This window comes from Saimiri boliviensis, chromosome 3 (assembly GCF_048565385.1).
Source record: "Saimiri boliviensis isolate mSaiBol1 chromosome 3, mSaiBol1.pri, whole genome shotgun sequence".
Classification (NCBI taxonomy): Eukaryota; Metazoa; Chordata; class Mammalia; order Primates; family Cebidae; genus Saimiri; species Saimiri boliviensis.
This window is the reverse complement of record NC_133451.1, coordinates 464,582-470,581: the sequence shown is the minus strand read 5'-3', so window position 1 is coordinate 470,581 and position 6,000 is coordinate 464,582. Positions and strand designations below refer to the sequence as shown.

Below are 6,000 nucleotides of genomic sequence, written 5' to 3'. Positions count from 1 at the left end.
AAATGAACCCCCAACAGAGCCAGGCTTAGCACCGAAAGCCCTGGCCGAAAGTGCCCGCAGGAACGAGTCTGTCACTCTTGCCTCATTCAATGCACGGTATGGTCGCTATTTCTGTCACTCAAAGCCTGAGGGCGTGGAGCTTGGAGCCACACCCAGTCAGGGCGCTGGACTGAGAACTGCCCAATCAGGCGCGCAGCCGGAGGAGAGAGGGCGGGATCCGGAATCTGGCGCGGCTTTTGCTCCAGCCCCAGCTGGGTTAGGGCCTCGCCGCCCTGCTTCCACCCCGTCAGGGAGGCCCGGGTGACTCTGCCACAGCCTCGGCCTCCGTCGCTCTGTGAGCTGCGGGCATCGCATGATTCGCAGCTGAGACTCCGCGACACCCTGAAGCCCAGAAATGGTGAGTGTGCGGGGCAGGGCGTCCCGAGGCCGGGGAGGCCTCCTCGGAACCGGCGGGAAATGGCGGCGGCGGCGGGACCGAGTGTGTGAGCCGAGTCCCCGCCGCCGCCGCTCGGCCGTCGGTCCTCAGTCCCCTCCGGTGGGGGACCCGGGCTCCCGTCGGCCCCCGCACGGCGGCTCTGGCCCGGCCTGCGGCCCTTCCTGTGCAGCTCTGCGCCCGCACCCGCAGCGTCCCCGGGCTGTGAGGTGAGGAGGAGCCGATCGGGAAGACGCCGGCGCGGCGTGCGCGGTGCCTGCGTGGGAGGCGCTGTGGTCCGGGGTCCCGCCGCTACTGGACCCCGTTCGGAATTAGATGGAGGCTCCGTGGAAACATGGAGTTCCTGTGAGCAAACGGGGACTCGGGGATGGGACGGCCCCGGCCGTGGCTCGTGGTTTGGGGGCTGCCCGCGGGTCTTGAAGGAAAGGCTTTTGTGAGGTGTGTGAGGGAGCGAAGCGAATCACCCGCCCGCCCCGACTTTCCCGCCGGTTCCCTCGCCCTGTGCGTGTCCCCCGCGTGGCGTTCCTGAGGGGCGTCTTTTCGAATCCACCGGCGTAGGTGCGCCCAGCGCTGCGCTGAGTTCTGAGCAGTTCTGCCACGTGATTGAGCCTGAGGAGGGTGTGGGCGCCCTTGGTTTGTAGGCAGGCGTTCAGAACTGGAGACGCGTGTCCAGAGGCAGGGACTGGCGTCTGCGGGGGGCAGCTGCGGGAAGAGCGCTGAGCTTGTGGGGTCGGCGCTGACCCTGGGTGGTGTCGTTAGTGAGTTGCTGGACGTCCCGTCCCGTTGGGGTTGGAGCGTTGACTGGTGTTGAGCAAACTCCCAACGTTTTTTCTCAGAAGAAAGACATGGCTGAGTCTGGGCTGGAGGGAGATGCCGGGTGTCCGCGGGAGACCCGGCCGGGTTCTGCACATGCGCTGTCCCACTGGGCAGTGTCCTGTTCCTCCAGGTCTCCTCCCGGGGAGAGAGGGGACTGGGCACTTAGAGGAAAGGAGTTCTGAGAAACAGCCCTTCCCTGCCCCCTGCTGCCAGCCCCCACCCACGAACCCACTACTGAGCACGCCTATTGGGCATTTGCACGGCCACACTCCTCCCAGGACAGGGTCCTCCCAGGACCTTGAGGAATTGTGCCCATGGCAGCTTTGCTCCTAGAGTGTTCTGCCAAGAACACACACAGTGCCCAGAAGACTCCTGGCTCATGTTAGTCGCAGGTACTGGATCTGTAGCAGGAACCTGTTTTCTTCAGCAACCCAGGCTTCTGGACCATCTGATCCTAATCTCCTCTGCCTTCGTGGACACGGGAAATCAGTCCGATTGTAGCCCTGCCTGGGCCTGCACTTGCAGCACAAACCAGTCCTTCAGTCAGTCCTGCCCTGCCCCCGCCCATGGCTCTTGATAGCTTTCTCTCTCCTGTTTTTTTCTTCCTCACAGATCCTCTTTCCTGTGCTCAGTGTGCCTAAGTTAATTAAGAATTCAGATGTTAGTGAGTTGAAGACCATGCCTTTAGACCTTAATGTTGTAGGAGCAAACACAAATCAGAAAGAAGAGGCTTAATGGTCTCTCTTTAGAATTAGGGAAGAATTTTTGCTCTTCCTTTTCTTAAAGCAGTTAGTTTGAAAAAAAAAAATTTTTTTTAATTTATTTTATTTTATTTTTTTTTGAGGTGAAGTCTTTCCCTGTCGCCCAGGTGGGAGTGCAGTGATGTGATCTTGGCTCACCTCAACCTCCCCCTCCCAGGTTCAAGCAATTCTCCTGCCTCAGCCTCCCAAGTAGCTGGGATTTCAGGCATGTGCCACCACATTTGGCAAATTTCTGTATTTTTAGTAGAGATGGGGTTTCACCATGTTGGTGAGGCCAGTCTCAAACTCCTGACCTCAAGTGATCCGTCCATCTTGGCCTCCCAAAGTGTTGGGATTACAGGCATGAGCCACTTGCCTGTCTTGAAAACTATTATATTTATATATTTTTTCTGCTTCTTTAAAATATACATGTCATTTTTATCAGTTAAGTAGGTCATTTGTCTTTTTTGAATCAAACTTTTCTAGGACCTGGAAACTATTGCTTCTATTGCTTTGAAATGTAAATAGTAAGAACATACAACCTATCTCACAATTTCTTTAGGAGACTAGGAGGTGCCTTCAGCAGGTACCTAGCTCCACATTGCAAATCTACTTCCGTCATGAAGATGTTATTTTTTCTTATTCTTCTTTCTTTTTTTTTTTTTTTTTTTTTTTTGAGACGGAGTCCAACTCTGTTGCTTAGGCTGGAGTGCAGTGGCTGCGATCTCAGCTCACTGCAACCTCCATCTCCCAGGTTCATGGGATTCTCCTGCCTCAGCCTCCTGAGTAGCTAGACTACAGGCACGTGCCACCATGCCCTGCTAATTTTTTGTATTTTTAGTAGAGACAGTTTCTCCGTGTTAGCCAGGATGGTCTCGATCTCCTGACCTTGTGATCTGCCCGCCTCGACTTTCCAGAGTGCTGGGATTACAGGCATGAGCCATCGTGCCCAGCCCTTCTTTTTTTTTTTTTTTTTCTTTTCTTTTGGGATGGAGCCTTGCTCTGTCACCCAGGCTGGAGTACAGTGGTGCAGTCTCGGCTCACTATAACCTCCACCTCCTCGGTTTAAGTGATTCTCCTGCCTCAGCCTCCTGAGCAGCTGGGACTACAGGTGTGTGCCACCACATCCAGCTAATTTTTTGTATTTTTAGTAGAGATGGGGTTTCACCATATTGACTGGGCTGGTCTTGAACTCCTGCCCTCATGATCCATCCGCCTCAGCCTCCCAAAATGCTGGGATTACAGGTGTAAGCCAATGTGCCTGGCCCAGAAGCTTATTTTTTCTATGAATATTACCAATTAGAAAACCCAGATGAGCCGGGCACAGTGGCTCACGCCTGTAATCCCAGCACTTTGGGAGGCGGAGGCGGGTGGATCACGAGGTCAAGAGATCGAGACCATCCTGGTCAACATAGTGAAACCCTGTCTCTACTAAAAATACACAAAATTTAGCTGGGCATGGTGGCGCATGCCTGTAATCCCAGCTACTCAGGAGGCTGAGGCAGGAGAATTGCCTGAACCCAAGAGGCGGGGGTTGCAGTGAGCTGAGATGGCACCATTGCACTCCAGCCTGGGTAACAAGAGTGAAACTCTGTCTAAAAAAAAAAAAAGAAAACCCAGATGACCTCCCAAATTACTAGGTGAAATTATAATAAACTGTATGACAAATGGTGCTCTCATGTCTACTTGAGAATTAATTATGCTGAGTTTCTGTATTTGCAATCTCTTAGTAGGTTGCCTGTGATGCACATCTCATTTTGGTTTAATTATGTTACAAAACATATTCTTGCTTTTCTATTGTTGTGGACAGAGTTTTAGGATTGGAGATGATTTTGCTTTTAGTTATATTTTCCACACACTGTCCAGAATTATCAGATGTTGTACACAAAGTGCCTACCAGGCTTTACTTTAGAGAAAAACTTTTCTCAGGATTCCACTCACAACCCACAATTTTGTGGCAAAGTGCACAAAGTGCAGCAAAGAACTCCCCAAATCGGGAAATAGAATGTTTTCTCTATTTGAGAGCTATAGTCCCTTCTGTAGCAGTTATACTAGATTTCTACAAAATAACTTTTTAGGACTGCAATCAGTTATTTCTCCTCCTTTACTGTGCCTGGCATCTTCAAATCTGACACTGATTCAGTGACCATGGGGCCCATAAACCCAACCAGGATCACATGTGTGCATTGATTAAACTTGAGAACTTCAACTCTCTCCTCCCTTTGCCTGAATGCCCACAAATGTGCACAACTCACCACCCCTCCAAGTCTTAAATGTGCAGTTCCAAATTCTGAATGTCCTGGGATTTGAGAGAAGAATAGAACTTTCATCTGAGAAATACAAGTTATTTTAATTATCAGACCCAGTGATACATTAAAATGAGACCACAATCATGTACTGTACTTCTCTTTGAACGATTTGTCTTTTGACGTTGCTTGCTACTGCCACAAATGGCTATAAATTAACCTGATAATGTCATACTGGACATTATAACCCACACCTTATAGGTTAACAATGTAGGCCGGGTGCGGTGGCTCAAGCCTGTAATCCCAGCTCTTTGGGAGGCCGAGGCGAGTGGATCACGAGGTCAAGAAATCGAGACCATCTTGGTCAACATGGTGAAATCTCGTCTCTACTAAAAATACAAAAAATCAGCTGGGCATGGTGGTCCGTGCCTGTAATCCTAGCTACTCAGGAAAGCTGAGGCAGGAGAATTGCCTGAACACAGGAGGCGGAGGTTGCGGTGAGCTGAGACTGCGCCATTGCACTCCAGCCTGGGTAACGAGAGCAAAACTCCGTCTTAAAAAAAAACACAAAAAACAAAAATCAATATATATAGCCAATCACCACTTACTTCTGTAAACCAATAAGAATTTCTGTCAACTTTTTTTTTAAGCAGTTCCCTCTTGCTTTCCTTTTTACCGTTAAAATTATACTCATAACTGCTTCTAATTGGAGTGTATATTGAGGGCAGCTTGTACTCCAGCATTGCATCTTCAAGCTTTGGCCCAAATAAACTCTCTACTTATGTTTACCCCAGGTTTTTCCTTTTAGGTCAAAATATTCTTTACAGTGTGTTGAAGGAGGCTCCATGAGAGGATCTCTCCTGTGGTTTTATGGTGCTTGCTGTAACTCCCAAGAATGCTGAGGCATATTGATCTCACCTAGAATCTGCACTTAAAAACTGACTACTGCTTAGTATTCACAAGACAGGACCAGACTTTGGGCTGAAAACATACAGAAAACTTAGAAGACATTTTCTGCATCATGAGAGGCCAACATAGACATCTTTTTTTTTTTTTTTTTGAGACAGAGTTTTGCTCTTGTTACCCAGGCTGGAGTGCAATGGCACGATCTCGGCTCACCGCAACCTCTGCTTCCTGGGTTCAGGCAATTCTTCTGCCTCAGCCTCCTGAGTAGCTGGGATTACAGGCACACGCCATCATGCCCAGCTAATTTTTTTGTATTTTTAGTAGACACGGGGTTTCACCATGTTGACCAGATGGTCTCGATCTCTTGACCTCGTGATCCACCCGCCTCGGCCTCCTGTAGTGCTGGGATTACAGGCTTGAGCCACCACGCCCGGCCCAACATAGACATCTTAAGCCCCACTTTCAGAGTGGAGCCCTTTGAGTTTTCCAGATCTTGTCCAGTGAGGTGCTATAGCTGTGTGGGAGGCTTCTGGTATTGGCAGAATCTGTAAGTGTAAACAAGCACCTTACCAGTGGGATGTCAGGGCCATAAAATATCCAGAGCCATAATCACAACTATGCCTTCTTGTAAATTGTGTTACTTGAGTAGAGTACTTTTATCCTTCCCCTACCGCAGAGTTAGCTGGTCAGGGACAGGGGATATTACATCCGGATCTAGGATCTGCAGCTTCACCAGGCCTGTTCCATTTTCTGTTTGTACTCCACAAATTCAGTCTGAATCTCCTGCCTGGATCACTATGGGGACATCAGCCCAAGGTCACTGGAGACATTCTCACCAGCATCTGTATATGACAGATCT

General features: G+C 49.9%; 1 long non-coding RNA gene across 3 annotated transcripts in view; it reads left to right on the top strand.

Annotated features, from left to right (window-relative positions):
- The first annotated feature begins 216 nt into the window (after nucleotides 1–216).
- LOC101045711 (uncharacterized) overlaps nucleotides 217–6,000 on the top strand; it is a 56,274-nt gene continuing 50,490 nt past the window's right edge. For all 3 annotated transcript variants that reach the window (XR_005579078.2, XR_012516775.1, XR_012516774.1), the window contains exon 1: nucleotides 217–397. This is a non-coding gene — a long non-coding RNA (uncharacterized LOC101045711). The remainder of the gene's footprint in view (nucleotides 398–6,000) is intronic.